At 36.2% G+C, this 21,544-nt stretch overlaps 1 protein-coding gene across 2 annotated transcripts in view; it reads right to left on the bottom strand.

The window, feature by feature from the left end:
* The window catches only part of NKAIN2 (sodium/potassium transporting ATPase interacting 2), a 523,842-nt gene that overhangs the window by 408,392 nt on the left and 93,906 nt on the right, over positions 1 to 21,544 (bottom strand). The gene's annotated exons all lie outside the window — the stretch shown is intronic.

The raw sequence follows: 21,544 nt of genomic DNA on the forward strand, positions 1-21,544 counted from the left end.
TTAATTACTTATTAATATAATTACTTATACAAGTAAGAGAATTAAATATCTGAGGAATTAGCAACAATATCATCCCATATTCTTTGTGTGTATCTAAGTATCTATAGAAAGGAGAGCAGTCATTGGCTAAATATTGCCTTCTATTGCATTTGCAATGAGATAAACAGAACACAGGCACACACTGGATTTTCATGACAATGCTAACATGTTTTACATACTATTTACATATTGGGTGGGAAGAAACAGGTGAAAAAGGAATGGAATTTGCGTAGCAACCCTGATCTTGGTTTAGTTATTTTGGAAATTGCATTATATCAATTCTGCTTCCTTAAAAATGAATTAAATGCAATTTATAAAGAGTAAGCTGAAACACTATAATCACTACCACCATAAAAGAGCCACTTAGCCTCATTTTTAAGCCTCTGAATGAGACAAAAGTTACTAGGTTACCATCCCTGTCTTCTATCAGTAAAGAATTAAGCTCTTATGCCTGAGGTTTGCAGCAGTTGTTCAGACAAGAACAAACATGGATGATAACAAAAAGTAGAAACTGATTCATTTTTCCCAAAGAGATACAATCCAAAATACAAATTTAATTGCCAATATTATTCAACCTTTTTGACAGGACTGCAATAAACAATTAGCACTGTAGTATATTTCCATGAGTCCATATCTCACTGCAACCAACCACCACCATGAACCAAGCCTGGCTTTCTGCTGAACAAAGATCATGGACCAGTGCCTTGCCATTTAATGTGTGTCGATGGAACATGACCCTAGGCCCTGAAAGAGTATTTGTGTTTTTGTAGGTCATGGAAAAACAAGTATCTTAATTTATTTACTCCACTCTATCATTATTTAGTTAATTACAGATATAAGAAGCTTCCTGAAGGTACATCTATAGAGGAAAAGGGAGATTAGAAGGTAAACCATATCCTACAGAGGTGTTCTTAGATATCCTGAGGCTGCTCTTCTCAGATGCTAAAGTGCTTGGCTGTATGCACCAGAGTCAAACTGAAGGCCAACTGAAGCTTTTCTAAAGACAGCAGAACATAACTATGAATGTCACCCCCAAGGGGGAAAAGCAAACAAATAAAAAACCAAAAATCTTAACTATTTGAATTTAAAAGTAAGTACCACTGCCCAGTAGGATACATCCTCAGAGTCTGATGGTTGCTAAGCTCTCTTAGAACTTCAAAAAGAAAATTAAAAAAAAGTAAAGACACACACAGCACCAGGAAATGCCTCTTTAGTCAAAAGTAAAAATCCTTTTTCTCACTGAAAGTCAAGAATTTTTCCCAAATTCTTTAACAAATACACAATAGTATTTTCTATACAAAAAAGTGAGAAAAAAAAGTGGAAAAGAAACAGCAAATGTTGTTACAGGCCACAGTCTAAAAACTTACTATTGGCCTAGACGTGTATTGTGGTTAAGGAATCCCAGCAGATAAAAGAAAAACTTCCAAAGTTTTACAGAAGGAAGGAAGATGTCACTCTCATAGGAGTCTGAATTGAAAACTACCAGAGCACAATTTTATTCACTTATTTATCCTTTAATATAGTAGAGCAAATGATGGCAAAGATCCTGATCCCTTTAACCCTCCAAATGAGTTCCAGGAAGAGAATCAGTGAATTCAGTGAGTGCCAAGGATCAAAGAGTGTATGGACTATAAACTGAGATGTCTCCTGCCTGCCCAAAAGCACCTGTAAGAATAGCAGTGTAACATGTTATTAATATGATGTAATATGTTATTGAAAGGATTATGAAATGAAGAAACAGCCTCCTCAACTATCCATATTAATGATAAATGAGCATTTTGCCATAATGCCACTTCCCTGCATAAAACTGAAATAACTGAATATTGTCACTTTACTAATTAGTCATAAGGAAAAAACATGCCAAGCTTGAATACTTTACTATGCTAAGCGGACAAAAATTAATTACTGATGATGATATAAAAACATAATTATTGAGTTTAATCTATAAATATGGAAATTATAACTGGTAAAACTCCTATTTCTCTATTTTGTCTAAGCAGTATGATATAGAAATAAAAGTATTTTCAGCAGTTTTTTAACTACAAAAAAAAACTCCTGGGAGCCTTTTTGGGGTAAGCACACATGAATCCCTCTAAGGCACCAATGGTCCCTCTAATCCAAATATTTGCCAGACACCACTGCTTTCCCTTGAAATCTTCCAGCTGCTGATGACTCAGCTTTTCAGCTATGATCTAATAGCACCATTGGCTTTTTCAGTATTAGAAAAGTGATATAACCTGTTTTTAAAAGTTTGCTGGATTGTAAGCACTTGTAATTATTAAATGCTGGTACAGAAAACATTTCTTTTTCATGTTATCTCTCTTCATCTGTGCAACTTCTTGGTCTTTGCTACACAAAATTCAGACATAGCATCTGATCTTTGTGCCTTATGTAAAGCATTTTTGCACTAATTATACATCACGCTTTTCATGCAGACCTTGCAAGACCTACAATCATCAGTTTGTACTCACAGTATCTTTTCCTTCTTTTGCAGCAAATGTCTAAACAGAAACAAATGAGAAAATTCTTCCTTAAGCATCATCCACCGAGGTCTAGTAATGCGTATAAAATGACTCTCTAAAGATTTCCTTTTATTTAATTATTTTTTTCTATTACCATGCTTTTCTCACTCAAGTTACTCTTGAGTAATTGTTATCAGTTGACACAAAAAAAAACTTCTTTGCAAAGGGATATAAGCCATCATGGATGAACAGTAAGGCACCTTAACTTTTTTGTGACATAAAAATCATTGGTTTTGTGCACACATCCCAACCAACCAAAACCACCAAGAGGTTCAGAGACACACACTCAGAGACACTAGAAATCAACACAAGAGCACTTATTGTTGACTGCATATAAGTGAGTATATTAATGGTATTAAGTTGCTTGAAGACCTCTACAGTTCCTGATCCTTAGTAGGTGTTTATCTGCTTTGAAAATCATTAATTCTAATTAGATACTGAGTTTTCCTCTTTCCAATGAGGTGCTGTTCTTCAGTAACAGAGACTGAGTACTAGAAACAAAATATGAAGGGCACTGAAGTCATGCAAGTTGTTATTTTACATTGAGCAACAACATTTCACCGTTTAGACACTACTGGAAGCAAGCTGAATTATCAAATGACATTGTATGTGTGTAGTAATATAACTCATTGTTACCCAGTTACACTAAGTTACCCCCTGAGTCACACTACGTGTGGAGGAACACCTCTGCAGAGCACAGAAAACTTGAGGGAGTAGACAATCATGAAGATTTCAGAAAAACATCTGAAGCTGATAACCCCATTGTCCTCACATGGATATATAGTCTAGCTCCTCTTTAATCCACAATTTTGTTGTGAAGGTTACCAGAGTTATGGGCTGGTATGAATGGCATATGCTATATTTCAGTGATAGTACTACTCTGAAAAAATAAAATAAATCAAAGTTCATCTGATAATCTGATCTTCATTTAGCAGAAGAGATCCCATTAAAATCCACTAATAAATATATTTGCATTCGTCTTTGAGTCCCCATTGCAAAGCTTTTGTAGCTTCCTCTAACTCTATACGATATTAAAGCAGTTCTTCAGCTGTGAAAGCTCTAGTGCCCCCAGTTTAAGAGATCACTATGGAGAATAAAAAATTGAAGCTTTTGACTAGATAGCAAGAGGGAAAACAATCAACCTACAGGGAAATAATGGTAGAAAGGGAAAAAAGATAATCACCTACAAGTATAAACTGAGTAATTTCATCTGCAGTTTTGTAGCTCAGTATTTTCAAGCTATCCATGAAATGGAAGCAGATCAGTATTCTCACTTCAATACCGTATTTTAGGGCAAGAATGAGACTTTGATAATTTGAATGCACTGTGATAGTGCATCAAATTAATTTAGTCCTGAAGAGCAAAGTGGTTGTGTTTCTGAACCATAAACTGATGGCAGAGAGAATATGAGCGGAAAAAAATTAAAGCTTTATTCCCCCCTTCAGAAGCCAATCTTTATAATGCTTTCATTAGCAGTTAAAAACCACTACTTTGAAATAGAGAAAAAATGGATTTGAAGATCCTGAATACTATGGGGTATAGTTTTGCTTCCCCATTTTACTAACAGACAATGTAAAGAGTTTATTTTATTGGCATTACATTTCTAAAAGGTTTGCTTGTAAAAATACCAAACAAAAATATAACCAAATGGAGTTGCAGATTTTTTTTAATCTTCCAATAAATGTAAAAGGGAAGTTGTTCCTACATTTAAGAAATAAAAATGAGGAAGTACATTTTTTTTCTAGAAGAAGAGGATTCTAGAAGTCTAGGCAAGAAAGTGAAATTTTCTCTAGTGACCATGGGTGGAATAAGTTTCTTTTGAACTTAATCAAACAAACAAAACCCCAAAATATAAACAAAAGAGAAGCCCAGCTGAAGTAGGATACAGTAATGTACATATCACAATACGTACCAATGGAAATTTCTGGTATGTGAAATAGTAGATTGCTACCTGGAATATTAACTTTATTCAAGCTTTCTAACCCACAAGAAGATTCTTTAGGATCTGAGAAAGTGTGATTGAGTAATATAAAAGCTATAACTCTACCTGCACTTTGTCATTTTGGTGCATTTAATCTGCCCAGATGTAGACTTAAACCCTTCAGCTACCTGAGCTGATAGAAGGAAATGTGCACTTCCATGAAGCCAGCAGACTTCATTGAAATGCACCTTGCTCCAAAAGCAGGTATTTACATTGTGGGAGGGAACATACTGCTTCTTTGTGCTTGTTTCCCTCCAGCAAGTATAGAGGGGCTCAAGATAACCAGTTGAGTGAAATAAGTGAAGTTGTTCTCCATTATTAGGGCAACACTAAGACATAGAAATACAGCAGAATTATGCTGATGGCAAGCTCAACCATTTGAGCACTGTAGAGGAAGTACATAAAGGGATGAGAAAAGAGAAGCAGTGCCTCAGAATAGTCACAACAGTAATGCATTCTTTTCTCTATTGTACATTTGAATGGTAAAGATCAGCAGTGAGGACATAGTTTCCCCATATATTTTAGCCTGTCCACTCTAAGACTATGCAACTGGTACAAAATTTTATAAAAGAATAAGGAAGAGAAAAAATACTTTGGTAAGCATTCTATCTACAATGATGACAATTCAGGAAAGCCTGGCTTCAGATACCATAAGGGCTTAGTGTGTAAATGTAACATGGTTAATTCTGAAATTCTGAAGACAGCTAAAACTTTAAAACCTCATCTTTGATATTTTGCTGGTCAAAGGTTATTCCATGTCTTTTGATTCTAGGATTCCCATCAATTGTATCTCTTGCAAACTGTCCCAGAAAATCTAGATTACTCTGAGATTTGCGAACTATACCTGTATTAATAAATGTTCAGTGGCATGATTGCTCTTATTTAACACAAAAAACTTTAAGAGATATATAAATAATAAATCCTTTAATATTTGGTGAATAGTGATTTATAGTCACTGATGGTCATACACTGTGTTACTCTACATGTCCAGTCACAGGTCAAATGAGTGATACTGCAGCGAACCAGGTATCCTTACTTCTGTGATCCAGGGAGTGAAAAACCTTTGCCTCATTTTCCTAACCTGTGCTAGAACACACACTAAGAACCAGGAAACAAACAGTGACCAGTCATCCTAGCAGATAAAGTACTGAAATACAAACATTAGTTTGTAACAGTTAGCCCTCTTCCAGAAGGATGGCTTCCAGGTAAGAAAATACTCAGGGTAACAGGTGAGCTTTACGGACCAGCAATTATTCTAATGAGCATGTCACTGAGAGTTTTGAGAGTTTCAGAGCCACAGAATCCATTTCACAGCTTTCTACAGCCTAAGTGCTAATGCAGATAGGAAAGTCATCCTGCCAATCACAACCCTATCTCTCCAAAATCCTAGACTGAATCTTACTCCCAGTCAAACACAGCTTTTTTTTCCTGCCTATGGCTCTCAACTTGCTTTTCCAGGTGGTTGTTTTATGACCCAGAACAAAAGGAAACTGCCTCAGCCATTGGAAGTATATATTACTGATCCTGATGGGTATGTGGCTAGCAAAGAAGCCAGACTAAATAAAAATCTAAGCAGAAATGATGACACCTAAACCACCTTGAATTTTGGCTCACCATGCTTGGAAGCTGAAGCGAGTTTAACACCATTAATTGTTTGCAAATTGCCAAGATATCAAAGGAATGTTTTAATTAATGTTTACAACAGGAAAAAAGATAAGGGGGGGGAGAATGGTGAAAATCCAAGGAGCTTCTCATGAATCAAGCCAGAACCTATAGATCAAGATTCTAAATTAAAACCTAAATTGTCTAAAGCTGCAAGGAGTAGTTGTGGAGTCTCCTTCTCTGGAGATATTAAAAACTTGCCTGGATGTGATCCTGTGCAACCTGCTCTAGATGAACCTGCTTGAGCAGGGATTGGACTAGATGGTCTCCAGAGGTTACTTCCAACCCCAACCATTCTGTGATTCTTCAAGTTGCCTGTATTGAATGAAAAACATTATTGTGTTTTTCATTTGCAAATGCAGCTCAGCTATTAGATACCAAAACTATGTAAAGAGATTTCATCTTCCAACCTAGGCAGTTGGTTAAGTTATTCCTGTTTCCCTGACAGCCTGTCAGCATTCATGACCCAGTGAAATTCCCAACTGAGTTGCTGATCAGGCAGTTAATAATTTAGAAGTTCTTTTCTTCTGTGGTCTTGTGTTTATCCTTAATGATAGAGCCACTAGCAAACAGTTCTTATCTAGTCTATAAATGGAACAAGTTTGAGGTAATAGTGGTCACTAAATTAGCCAGATCTTTTCAGATGTCTTTGCCTGGAACCATAGTAAAAACAAAGGACAAGAGCTCTGCTCTCATCAAGAATATGCCATGAACACACCTAGAGTTATCATTACTAGCTTCATCCTTTTTAAATGCTGTTTTATCTCAAACTAGGATGTTAAAATACTTAGAGGTATTAGCTAATTGCTATTGTTAGTGGGCTTTGTCCAACACAGAAATGTCACTTCAATAAAAAAAAAACCTTATTCCAAGGACCATAAGGCTCCCCTTTTTTTTTTTTTTTTTTTTTTGTGTGTAATCTCCCCATTGAGTGGAACAAATGAGACAACATATAAGGGTAGATAGCACTCTTAAACAAAACCTTGAGCACAGAAGTTATTGTGCGTCCAACTTTTCCTACTTATTTTCCTTGTCCTCTTGAGATATACCAGGTTCTTCTCTTTTTTTAACCATGTTTGGCAAAGATTAGATATTTGCCACAGTGTTGCTTATTCCTGCACATCCAATCCCAAATACCAATGCAGCTGTGTGTGGGAGTCAAGGCTATGAAAGAGTTGAAATAATGATGTCTTTGGCTCATGAAAAAAAAAATTAAAAAAAAATACCCAATAGGACCAAATGTGTTTCACTGCAATATGAATAAGTAGCAATTTCCTGGGTGCTTTGAGTCTTGCAGCTTCTTCATAATTGAGTCCTTCATTAGCATTTTTTAAGCATCTCTTCTCGTTTTCATTGCTTCACTGAAAGAAAATTATGTTTCAGCCCTACTTTATTTCCAACATTAATACAAGTCAATATTCATTCCCCCACCACTCTCCCTTCAAGATTGGGATCTTCTTTTATGAAAAAAGGACATCCTCTGAAAGCCTGGATTTTACAAAAAATACTTTAACAATTTCAATAAAGTGAAACCTGAAATTTCAAAGTGTCTATATTTTGGTACTATCAGGAAATTAGAATAGTCTAGCAGTACAAAGACCAGAAAATTAAATTCTCTAAGAATAGTACAGTGCTATTTAACTCCTCTGGCTGAAGGGAGTTTAAAGAGAAGTAAGGCTTAAAGTGCATGAGTATGTATATTTTAATAATATTTCCTTACCTCCCTCCAGTGCAGGACCACAGCATAGTCAGAGAGAATGAGTGCATTAAAAGTTCTTCTTCCATGCTAACTAGAAACAATGGTCCCTTCTTCTGACATTCTGTGCCTTAAATTCTTTTGCCATACCTCAAATATTTCCTGTGATTTTTCAGAAACCCTAACCATACACAGACCAAATTTATCAAGTTTATACATTGCAATTAGAATAGGCATTGCAACTATGACCATTAAAATAACTGAATTAAAAAAAAAAAAAATCATATGTGTATTTTGGACTGAGTGGTTTTAGTTTCGTTTGACCGCAATAACACTTTCTTTCAGAGCGGGAATTATGCGGAGTCATTTGAGAGCCTAAAAACACGTATCTAGTGCTTTAAAGTATCCTGAGTGTTCTCCAGCTGGTAGTCCTGAAGTGTCTCCCGTTAATCACACAGCCTAGCTGCCCAGCCTCTGTTGTTGTCTCAGATTATATGTTGTGTATTCCCCTGATGCCCCTGCTTAGGCACCTGGGTTGCTCCTTTTCAGTTTACTTTGCCTGTATAAAAATAAGACAGACAGGAAGATCTGCTGCTCCATAAAGCCAAAATGAGGTTTCAAGAGTCACTGATCAGCCTAAGAAATGTGAAGAGGCGGCCAAAATTGGCTTCAGTAATTTGGTACATTAGGAAAAGAGGGGATTTGTTCAGGAAGGCATTATACTGTGCCAGTGATGAATGGGAATCAACCTGCATCACTGAACCAGAATACACAGCCCAAGTAGAAATGAAGTGCTGAAGCACCCCAGGTGGTGTGGTACCATTAGGAGAGGAGTTAATGAGAAAAACCGTGATATGGAGAAACATCAGGAAAAATTAAATCGAAAAAATTGTAAGAAATGAGGTCTGGCTGCAGTCTATCGGAAGCTGCCTTTGAGCCTAAGGAAAGGCACTTTATCTCTCAGGCAGGTGGCTCTAACTGAGCTCCAGAAGAAAAACTCTTAAGCATGGAGAGACTATTTTAAGACTATTTTCTGAGAAGACAGAATTTAAGTTCCCAGGAACAGCTTGAAGTTTTCTGTATTGAAACTGAACTATGAGATGCAGTTTAATGAATCAGGATGGAACCATAAAAACTTACTTTTCTTTTAACATTCAATGTAGTAGTAAAATTAGATTCATTAAAGCAGAAGTAGCAAACTATAGAATAAAAATAGGACAGGGCAACAATTTTTGGCAGAATTTTTTTCTAAGTTCTTTATTCAAAGGAATGTATGCTAATGCCTGTTTAATACTGAAGTAAAAAAAGAACCAAAGAAACCAAAACAACTGAAGCTTAAACAAAAAAAAAAAGGGTTTTAAAAGCTTTTTTTTATTTTTAAGAAGAAAAATTATGTGTTTGACTGCTTTTATAGATCTTTTTCCAAGTTTATTTACCGCAAGCCTGATCCAGCATACACTGAAGCAACAGGGAACTTCATAAGATAACTGCAGTCCATGAAAAGGTGTTATGACAAGATGTTTCATCCTCTATCACAAAATCCACATATTTCAATACAACATTCTAAAGGTAAACATGAACACAAAATCTCTAATTCTGCATAGACTTTTGAAACTGTGGCAGGGCTATTTCTGGATACTTTAAAAACATATTTTCATATCAAATCTGAAAAAATCAAGTTCATTATATGCAACAGTAGAAAGAAACAAAAAAAAACAGTTCAAGAATGTTTAGGAAATAGTGCATTACCCATATTTTTTAAATATTTAACCACTGTAACCATGCATGTGTACCAATTACTTACAGAATCTCTATCCTGTGTTATCTTTTATAAGCAATAAAAGTTATGGCAGTTGCTTTTCTATTTTCCATCTATGACGTTCTGGTTGGATGCTGGCTTCCATCAGGCTAATGTTTCAGATCTCACAAGAGCACCCTGATCTTGCCACCACCCCAAGCACCCAGCTGCAATCCCTGCCAGTCTGGGTCTTACATGTTTTAAAGAGTTGTTTAATCTTAAAAACACGACAGGCTCTAAATGGACACTTCTGTATCCAGCCTTAACTCAGTAAAGCTTTGTTTCACAGAATCTATCCATAACACTGTAAACATTGGAAAAAAATACCAACAACAAAAAACTAAAACCAAACAAAAACAAAGAAACAAAAAAGAAAACATCCCAAACCAACCAATCAAAAACAAATGGCTGAAGTTACCCTGCTGCTAACACAATTCATCCTCCTATGAACTCTATGTTTCAGTCTTGTACCTGCTTTTACATCCATTCATAAAATGTGCTCCAACTCCTACCTTAAGTCAATTTTTAGTTCCTGCAGAAATTGTTTCATTGGTTGTCACTGTGTTTTACCCAGAAAAACCTGATACACTGCTCACAGGTTAAAATGTTGTCCAGTCTTTCCCTAGTCTTTCTAATGGGCCGCATTTCAAAATCTGCTATCCATAGATAGCAAGGTGGCTGCGTCAATCTCACTTTATTGCCCCTATGGAAGTTTGTGAAGTAGAAATTACTAAGCAAACCAATGCTAAGGAAGCAAAAGCAAAACAATCAAGCAGGTTTTTTTGGCTCCTAATCATTATTCCTGCCTGTGCATGTACAGGTCACTTGGTCTTAAAACACACCCAGCCCCTACAGCATCAAATCTCCCTGGCACCTGGCGGCTTAGCAGGCTACCTTATTAGTACACAGTAGAAGGGCTGGTGCCTCTGAAAATGAATGACCCACTAAAATGTACCTAGTATCATGACAGCTCGTGTTTCTAGTAAAGATGTTTCTATACTCTCTCAAAAATTGGGAAACAAAACTTCAGGGATGTCCAATTCTTTCTTCTGTTCCTTTTAAACCTCAAAGTGAATATCCTAATTTTTATCTGTTAAGAGGATTTTTCTTTGGTTAGCACGTTGGGGTTTCTTGGCTGTTTTGTTTTGGTTTTTGTTTGTTTGTTGGGGAGGTTGGTTGTTTGTTTTTGTTTAGTTTGTTGGTTTTTTTCCTTCTTTTTGACATTGATGGGAGGGTGGCTATTGGGGTAGAAAGGCAGAGGAATTGCCACATTTTCTGCCATTACGTCCCAACCTGCTAGAAACGTTTTCCTCAGTTCATGTATACCTGATTCCATCAAACTTTGTTTGGTGTAAAAGGAAGAAGTTCAGAAAGGATGGTAGCCCTAGGACATAACAAACTAATTCCCTAAGAATGTGTAAAAAACTCAAACCTTGATGAACTAAGAGTCACACTATAGCTCGTGTGCCTTGCACAACCTCCAGGGATGGTCAATGGCTTGTTCTTGACAACAGGCACAGAGATCCTTCGTATTTGCCGAATAAGTAAAGTGAAATAACTTTTACTATGGGCGTGGTTCACTGTAACCATTCTTCTGGTAAATCATCAGTGCTAGATGGAGAAGTAGAATTATTTAAAAAAAAGAAAAAGAAATCTTTGTTATTTAGTTCTATAATTTTATACCAGCAACACTTGTTTTTATGATCTCTGGAAGCCATTTAGGAGGTGTTTTTCCAAGGAAGACAACAAAAAATAACACCAAATCCCCCTTATTCTTACAGAAAAACATAGCTAAAAGGCCTCCATTAGACTGTTACTTGTGCTTTCAGGTTTTTGAAAAAGCATTGAATGCTTTTAGTTAACATCATGAAGCCAACATTTTCCTTATACCATTTGAGTTTAACCCTAAACCTTTCCAGGACAAGGGAGGAAATTATATTTACCTCACAAGCCTCACGCTACTTGGATAAAAATGTATTTTGAAGGTGTTAGCCAAGGATGTGATGATAAAAAATGAAAAGACTAAATATAGGTTTAACACTAAATCACTTCCCTGGTTATTTATTATCAAAACCTATTTGAAATCTTATTGTATCTCCAAAAATTAAATAGTAATTGCAGCCTTCAATACAGTGCTCAATGCAGTAGGGAACCCTAAGGTATCTCTATTTTGAGCTATAAATACTAGCAACACATTTTAAAATGTGTGGTAAATTGCTGTTAATCAAGGTAAATCAAGCCTTGCATAAGAATCTCTTTTGGAAATAAGTAAATAATTCAGTTTTATTTTCCATCTACATTTTGAGGACAATTGTTTGAACACAAAGCATCAAAACTTTTCATAAGGAGATCAATTAAATTCACTCCTTTTTCTTTTTCTAGGGAATAGTTCAAAATAATGATAAATAACAGGCAAAGGAAAAAGCAGTTCAATTCAAGGAACGTGGATACAAGATGAATGAGATGTTACTAATAATGGTGCTGTCACAGTTAACAATTTTACTGCTTACTAGAAGCATGGCAAGTTAGGCTAGAATTATTTAGTAGTACAGTCTCTGCAACCCAATGGTATTTTTATTTGCCACTCAGCTATTGGAGGAAAATGCAAGTCTTTTAATGAACTATGAAATCAACCAGTAAAACGCTTCAGCTTATGAGACAGTCTGAGGAGCATCAAGGTGATATATCACACATGCAGGGTGCTGTTCAGTCTACTATGGTACAGTGAACTCAGCCTGCAAAACTACAGTATCCACCAGCAGGCACTTACCAATAAAAGCTTTCCAAGGCAAATGAGGGTGTCTGAGGACAGCTTTAAAATATTTTATTGCTCTTAACTTCACAGAAAGCACAGCAGGGGTTGGAGAAAGGGAAGGGGTTTTCGTTTCTCGTCTTTAGTGACTCCACACAAAATTTGTTTCCCAACATACATCAAATCCTGGTTCTAAATACTAGCCATTTCTGTGTAAGGAAGTTCTGGCTGGGCTCTTTCTAGCAGAAGCATCCGTATTACTTAAAAATACAAAGAACATTCCTATTACTTGAAAATAAAAAGAACATTCCTGAACACATCCTTAATGCTTTGATCAGGCATTAGTGTCATAGTCTCAGATAACTCAGTGTTTACAATATACAAGATTTATGGGTTAAAGATAGCACAATTGTTCATTGATATAAGTACAGTCAGGTTAACTGTATGTTAATATAGCCAGCATAAAATTATCCTCCGATATCAGAGTACAAGGAAGAAACAGTGAACAGACTGGACCACCTAGCTTTTTCCTTATATGTGAATTCTATCAGATAAAATACACAGCAAGCAAAGGAAGTTAAAACCCTCAGTCTTTACAAATTCATAAACCATGTAAAAATATTCAGGGAAGTCATACCTTCAGTCCCCCTACGACTTGCAAGTCACAGTAATGATAGGAATCACAACAGGTTATGAGGCAAAGGCAGAGGACAGATGATACAATAAACAGTATAAAATTGACAAATTTCAGAAATAGCCTTCTTGAAAGGAAACATCACTTTACACAACTTACACATTTAAAGATAAGCATGCTCTGGAGTAGATAAGCATATGAAAACTTTAAAGTTATTATCAACAGGTGATTCAGGTGGGCTTCAGCTTCCTGCTGAAGCTGTTACGCTTTTCCTAAACCAAAGAAAGGGTAACCAACATTCTGGAGGGCATGTTTGGGTCAATGAATGAAGAGAATGGAAAAAAAACCAACCACATTCCAGTCTTTTTATCAAAGGCTGTTGATGACTTTACTACCCAACAGGTAATGACACTGCCAAATCATGCAACATTGCCATGCAAAATTCAGTGCAGCATTGCTCTGTATTTTTCCCTGCTGACCAACCAGCTTAACCTTTCTTCATATCTCAGTTTTCCTTCTTTAAAAGAAGAGAATCAGGACACTAAAGAGATCACGACCCTTGCACATGTTAGATTTGCTTGGTTGGGGGATGAACTGGGTGATAAAGTGTGAGCAGACGTGGAAAATAAAGAACAGAAACTTCTTCAAAGAGATGTCTTTCAGTTTTAAATAGAGATATTTTGAGAATTAGCACGCTTAAATAAAACTAAGTATAGGACCTACGTAAGAAATATGCATCTATACACACACAATGGACAAATAGCTCATGATGGATGCTAAGTAGAGTCAATGCATCTATAAGCCAGCCTTTAATTTAAATTCTATTTCTGATGTAGCATATTAAAACAAGTTGCTCCACACTTACAGTTTTGGCTTGGCTTTTCTCTGTTTTACAGACTCCTTCCTGAAGTTTCTCTACAGATGTGATGTGAGATTGTTTGCTTGAAAAGGCAAAAAAAAAAGTGCTTGAGTAGACTCAAGTCAGCTGTTGCTTAACTTGTACAAGTAAAAAAGGAAATTCATGCAGTGGAGACGAAATACAGGAAATACAAAATATTCTCCAAAAGTCACACACTGAGAAGAGAAATACGCCAAGTAGTCAAAGCAGTTGGATTTTGCACCATCCAGTGTTTGGAGAATATAGAAAGTGTCTAAGGTTCATTAGTGCAAGCCCCAAGATCCCAGTAAAAAATCTCATTACTAGAACTGTTAACTCTCAATCCCACCCTAGACATCCACTTCCTTTCAAATATCTTGCTGTGCATGCTATCAAAGAAAGGCCACCAAAAAGAGGATCTTTTCCCTAGGAGAGAAGGTTTCCTAAAGCAGCAAACACTTTTTTACAGAGAAAATATGTATCATCATGACATGTTAGCTATTGCAATGTAAATATATGGATTCATTACTTCTTTGAGTGAGTTCTGAGTTCTTTGCAAACTGCACAATAGAATTCTTTGATGCCCCCCTGTAATTAATTATTGCAACAGTAGAAAAAAAATCTCAAAGCTCCAGTCCTCCTTGTCGAATTGTTACTATTTTTGTACAATGGAACAAGATTCTTAGGTCCTTGATTAAAACAAAACAAAACTTTAAATGTGGCATTATAGAATCTCATTCAGTGGCTAACATTTATTTTGAGTGTTAGAACAAAGGGATCAAAGAGATGAAGTGTATTTGTGCTTTGAAATGTGGACATAAAAGAGGTATCATTATGGTCTATGGGTATCGTATCTCAATGACCAAATGTGCTCTATTTACATATAATTTTTTTTTTTTTTGGTCTAACTTCCAAAGTAAACTCAACAAGGAAGTCTATTATGTAAATGTACACTACACTCAGCAGTGGCACAATGGCATTAGAACAGTTACACTGGAAGATGAGTATGTAAAACAAAATGTTCATTTGGGGAAATAATCACAAGAAACACACTCTCAGGCTAATATGACCTTTTGTACAGACTGGTAGAATATTTTCAATAACAGCATGTTTTTTTATTCAGTGTTTTGAGATAAGAAAATTGAAGAATTCTATTCTTGCTTTAGTATGAGAGAGCTGATATTGCCCCCAAACATTTCATCAGCTACAATGGCTACAGTCGCCTTAAAAAATTCACAGCACTGGCATCTGCTATGAACAAGACAGGCAGAGAGACAGGCATCAGAACAGAGACTGATAAGCACCCAGAAAGAATGGAGATCTGACTTAGAGAAAAAAACGATGCCTGGAAGCTTGAGGAAGAGTAAGAAAATTTCTCAGAATGTAGTGTGAGGTGAAAGAACACAGACAATTATTTCTAGGTTTTTTCTGGTACTATTTTTGTAATGTTTCATGTTATTTTGTTTCTAACAATGCTAATAATTAGATTCATATAGTGATGTGAGATTTTTTGACCCAGAGAACTGCAAATTTTGCAGTTTGCTTTGGATAAACAAAAAATAATGTATGAACACTAAAGAATTTATAGCAAATTAAAGAGTTTATTTAGTTGCTTTATGATGGAAACCCATAGCAGCACAGAAGCTATAAAAACGATCATGTCAAGGGGTGAATAGCTCTCATGGCATCAGTTAAACAGTATGTATGGTCTTAGAAGGAATGCCACTAGTCTCTCCATTTTACAGATTAAACACATTCCTGTTTTTATTTTATGCCTAAGTGGTTATATCAGCACTGCAGAAAACCCACACCATTCAGAGTTTATCAGGCAGTGTCTGCCGAGGAATACACCAGCTCACCTGCTACCTGAAAGTGTTCCACATGCTGAAGGACCTTGGCTGACCACCAGATTTGCACAAATGGATCCTTTCTCTGCTCCATTGAAAGCTATCTGCAATACCAGACTGTATATTGTGTCCATTTTCCCTCTTTCCAAAAAGACAAATCCCAAAGTGTGCAAGCAGTCATGTATGGATGTTGAGGAAACCCATCATACTGAGTAGAAAATAAATTGTGCAAATGCTGAAGATCTCTGCACTCCATGCAAAGGCAGTAAGTGTGTTGCCTTCCATCCTTCTGCTCCCTCTAAAAATAGCTCATGGTTAGATACTGAGTCCAAAACTGGAGACCAACATGCGGCTGACACAAGCTGAAGACTCTCAGCTCTCCGCTGGTTTATCATTGCCATCTATCTTCTGAAGCAACATAAAATTACTTGGAGAATCAACAGTGCTGTGCTCTGATTTTGTTTAGCAGCAAAACACACACATTACCATTTCCCATGTTTGGTGATGGGACTGTTTCAGCCACATCCTAAAAAGTTAAAAATGACCATCTGAATTTGAAACTTTCCATATTTGAGAGATATATATCAGAAGAAAAGACTCTTTATTCAGTCACTAAAATGTGTACCTAAAAGGAGGCTGAAGAAATGTTCTTCTGCTTCAGGTGGTAATCAGGGGAGATTACACAGAATTACCATTTAATAAAGAGTAACATGCCTTAATTTGATACACTTCTGCTCCATCTAGGATAGGGGTACACTGTTCAATAGTCTTTTGATACCAACTCAACCGGTACTCTAAACAAGGACTCTGCTGATCCTTGGATCCAAGTCATCCTAGTCATCCCCTACAACACAAATTTTACTAATTTGGGCTGGGCAGCACATAGGACTGACTTTACTGCTGGCATCACAAAAATTCTGCATTGACCAATGTATTCAGATGATACTTGAGGTACTTGAGTGCTCTGCTGACCAAAAACAAAAGCATAGGTCTTGCCTTTCCACCTCCCTTAGACCACAAAAAAGAACAGCACCTGGCTTCTTCTGGATTACATTGGGATTTCTGCATCTGAGCACAAGAAAGGAAGAGTAAAGAAAACTGCCCAAGAGCTGAATGCATTTCCAGTCACACCGAGTACATTTATCTGGGAACAAGGATTCTGAGAATGTAAAATTTTTTAATCACTCCTTCGCTGTTTGTAGGGGGGAAAAAGAAGGAGCCACAACAACATATGGATTGCTTTTTCTTCTACAGCTGTCAGAAGACTCCAAATAAAACTCCTGTCATTTTCTCTTTATTACCAACATTAGAGCTCTCACTGTAGCTGCATATCTGTAGGACTTTTCTGGAAGCTCAGAATAAAATGGATGCATTTCAAAGCTAACTACAGTCTATTTATAATCCAACTGAATGCACCTTCTCATCTGCAGTGGGTTTGTGAACTCATATTCGGTATAAAACTGCAGGGGCTGTCAACCCTTTCCAACAGACATCCTTAGTGCTATTCCTCTGTTCTTTCACAACAATTGTGCTTCTTGCAAAAACAAAACCCTAAGTAATAACAGAAGTTTCAACACTATATGTCCAACTCATCACACCCAAGTACACTTTATACTGTGGAAGTTTCCACAATTACTCAGCTATTTGGAACAGAAACTTAAAGCAAAAAATTCTTTATTGGTTTAAGTATGATGCTGCTTTGTGATGATGGTATAAAATCACACATATGTTCATAGCTTGAGAGCACTAAAGGCTAGAGAGAAATTGACTTTCTACCAAAAAAATCCAGTTAACAGAACCTGAATAAAATATATATAAAATATATTTTTAGACCTCTCATGATGTTGAAACTCATGATTCATTAATATTTTAATTTTCCAGCCTGGAATATTTTATGTTCCCCTTTTAATTTAGTACCTGAATAACCACTCAAGTCATTTGAGTGAATACATAGGTTTCCATACATGTTTAGGTTTCTTTGATTCAACATTCAAGAGCATGCAATTTTCTGGAAAAGAAAGCTGTTATTGGAATAGATCAAAAGCAATTTTATATTTTGTCTTTCAGACAAGCTTGATTTCTTCTTATCATAGACATTCCAGGAAATAAAAACTTTAAAAAAAAACAAAACAAAATTTTAAAAACAGTAAACAAGTACTCTCCTCCCTCTGATTTTCAACAAAGTCCAAGATGAAGACAGAGAGTAAAACAACCCAGTATCCTACAAAACCTTAGAGAGATTCCCTTTCACTTAATCAGGATGGAATTTCATGTCTGTTGCCTTTATAAAAATAAGAATGTTAGTAAACTAAATGCTAGATATAGAAAATACTGTGAATAATTTTTATATATTCTTAAGATTAACTTCAAGTGGAAAAAGATTACTTTTAAGTAAAACCTTTTAATTGGGCAGTAGAGATATTTTTGCTTCTTACTGTATGTTTCATTTCATTAGTTTCCAAAGATCATTCCTCTCACTTGGTAGTTTTCTCACCTGAACAATTCACAAGACAATTTGCAACTCAAACCTGGGCCAAGATTCTCAGATATGTTCAGCTTCATTTCAGCACCAAATATTAACATGATTATCACACTGGGTTCTGATCCCTTTTAAAAATCAGACCTGGCAGCATAAGTGAAATCTTTGGCAACACTGGTCAGCTTCTGTAAAAGAGCTCATCACATATCAGCTGCTCTAGGGAACTCCTCTCTCCTAAATGTAATTGAACAAAGACTTTTGAGGCAGCAAGCAATTACTAATCTATACAGGGAAAGCATTGTATGAACAAACTGTAAGTAGCGATAATTAAAATTCTGATACTACTGTAGTCTTTATAAATTTCCATTTACTTCAGCAGGGTTGAGATTCTGTCATACTACTATAAATATATTCAGACATTGATGTTCTCTCATTTCTAACGATGTACAAAGATGGTAAAAAACAGGTTGCACTTATGCCCCTGCCCAGCCCCACCACTGCAAAGTCTTAAAAAATGACATTATGTCAACGACAAATGCATTCAGCAAAAAAACCCAGAATGTTTACATCTGCGTACACATAAACATCTGCAAACTGCATCATGAAAGACATTATATTTCAAGCAGAGGTATCTGCATACTTTTTGAAGATGCCAGTTTGGACTCCTCCCATTATCTGCAACATGTTAAAAAGGTCTGAATAACATTCTCATTCTATTCCATGGCTTCTCTCCAAACAGAAATAATGTTCTTAAACAAAATACCATAATAGCTTTACAAAGTGTTTTCAAGGAGTCACAAACACTGGTCAGGATGTGAAGGATCCAAATGAGGCACATTAAAAATGCATGCAGTTGTCCTTTCAGCTAATGGCTTGCTAGAGCTCAGAGGTACTAGCTGGCTTTCAAAAGCTATCGCAGACACTGTGTTCAGAGGACATTTATGTTCCTACCTCAGTTAGGTCTTTCTTGTGGGTCTGTCCTTAATGCCTTGTAGAAACTCTTTGTTCTGCTATTTACCCCCTACTTATACTTTTTGATTTCCCAGGGAGTGTAGAATATCTTGGCATTTGGAGAAGACAACAAATGCCAGCATCAATTCTATTGTTATTTCCTAGGAAGTCGTTGTTGTTGATTTTGTTTTGTTAAGAACATTGAATTACACTTCAATTCTTACCCAAACATGGATAAGAGGACAAAAACCAAACCAGGAAGCTGCTACCTCCTAAGTAAGTGTGAAGGAAAAGTAGATGTAGTAGTACTTCCCTAATGAATTCCACTACCATCAGGAAGAGGTAGTTGTTTGCAGGCTTTCAAACTTTGTGCAAGCTTTTTCATGCACTTCCAATAGAATTTCTGCATGATGGAGATTTTCAATCTGGTTAGCTGTTAATGTCTCAGACTACCAGCTAGCTATTTCTGTGAACAGTCCAGCCTCAAGTTACTTCAGCATTGTTTTTCCACTTTGAAAATTTGTTTAATTTGTTATTTTAAAAGAAAAGATCAAAATAAGACCACTCATCTTCACCTCTCTCCTTAGGTTTACGTTAATAAATCCTGTGAGGTGCCAAGTCCTGCACTAACTCTGATGACTGGAGAATTCAGTTTAACCTATCAAAATAAATTCTCAAAGCCCACATCTTCTTTCTTGAGGGAACAAAACAAGACTTCCCTGGTAATGCAGAATCAGATGATAGACAAAGATAATTTTTTATCAGAGAATTGGAAAAAAACCTCTTCTTATGTGAAGCCTCATTAAATATCTGAAGTTTTGATGGTGTGGCTGTTAAACCTATTTAAATGTAGTAGGTGTGAAAACACTAACATTATTTACATCTCACAAACTGAGATGCTTTCAAGTCTTTAAAGCGACTAAATTCTCTATCTCAGCAGTAAAACACAACCAAGAAACCTGTCTTACTGTGCATATTTTAAGATGTGATGTAAATATATAGCCATAAATTAAATCTCTGTTTCCCTGTAAAGAAAAGAAATATTAAAAGCCATTCTGTTAAGCATTTTTTAATAACAGTTTGTGGAGACCACTTACGAAAACAAAATTCTCTCTACTTCTCTACTCCATTGTGCTCAGAACACACACTGTGACTAAAGCTATAAAAATCAAAAGAAACCTGTTCACAGAAATATTTAAAATTATTTCAAACATGTAAATCGGTCAAGTGCCATGCCATATAAATTGACACAGAAATAACAGACACTCTAAGTTTTACCTAAAGGGTCAAGAGAACTTCCCACACGGCTGACCACATGCTGTACTTAATTTCATGGTCCACTTGAAATACTTCAAATAAGTATTTTACTTCTCAGAAAATTCTCCATCTATCAATATATGCATTCATTAATATTCATTATAACAAAGTGCTCTTTATGCATCTCAATTCTGTACACTGACTACTGGATACAACAGAAGTAGAACCTTCGTCCTACCAAATCACACTACTCAGAAGATATTACATAACTAATTGTAATTAGGGGCCTTGAAGGGTTTTCTTTTTAATTTTTTTGGCTTTGGTTGGTTGCTTGGTTTTTGTTTTTGGTTTTTTTGGTAACAACTAGGTGTCTTTCCCATTTACCTTCAAATCTGCTGTTTTGCAGTGGCAATGTATAATGGTAATGCCAGCAAGGTATGAAAGGTAGCTCCCAGGGCATCATGAAGAAATAACTTGTTTCTAGAGGAAAGGTGTTACCCATTGTCTGTCAGAGTCCCTGGCTGACAATACTCTAAGAGTTTTGATGCCCAAGCAGCAGCACTGGAAGCTGCCCATGTTAATGTAGTTTAGCATTATCTCCTTTCTTGGTTTCTGTGTGTTATCTGTCAAAGACTTCCCAGACAAGATGGATGATAATCACAGGCAGCTGCCTTTTGCCTACTAATATAAATTGCAACAAATGGTCAGTCTAAAGAGGTTCTTCTCACTAGGCTGAACTTACTCCTTCTGACCAACCCCCTGAGCATCTACAGCACAACTTTTCCTGGTACTTGAGTAATAACAGGTTACCTTCTTCTAGGTTGTATTTTATTTATAACCAAGGTGACTGACAGTCATATACATCCTGTAAGGCTCAGTTTCACTGCATATAATGCTTTCCTACATTTCTTCAAAGGAACAGCACAATTGTTATCCCCTCACAAGTGCAAACTCTAGTAGCGCTGCCCACTGCAGGATGAAGTTATGAGCTTTGACAGCTAAGTGCAGTTTGACATTCCCCATAAACCATTACTTGTTTCTCAGCAGTC

The sequence above is a fragment of the Pseudopodoces humilis genome, chromosome 3, assembly GCF_049639895.1.
Source record: "Pseudopodoces humilis isolate 2021_Gansu_Grassland_sample_001 chromosome 3, ASM4963989v1, whole genome shotgun sequence".
Taxonomy (NCBI): domain Eukaryota; kingdom Metazoa; phylum Chordata; class Aves; order Passeriformes; family Paridae; genus Pseudopodoces; species Pseudopodoces humilis.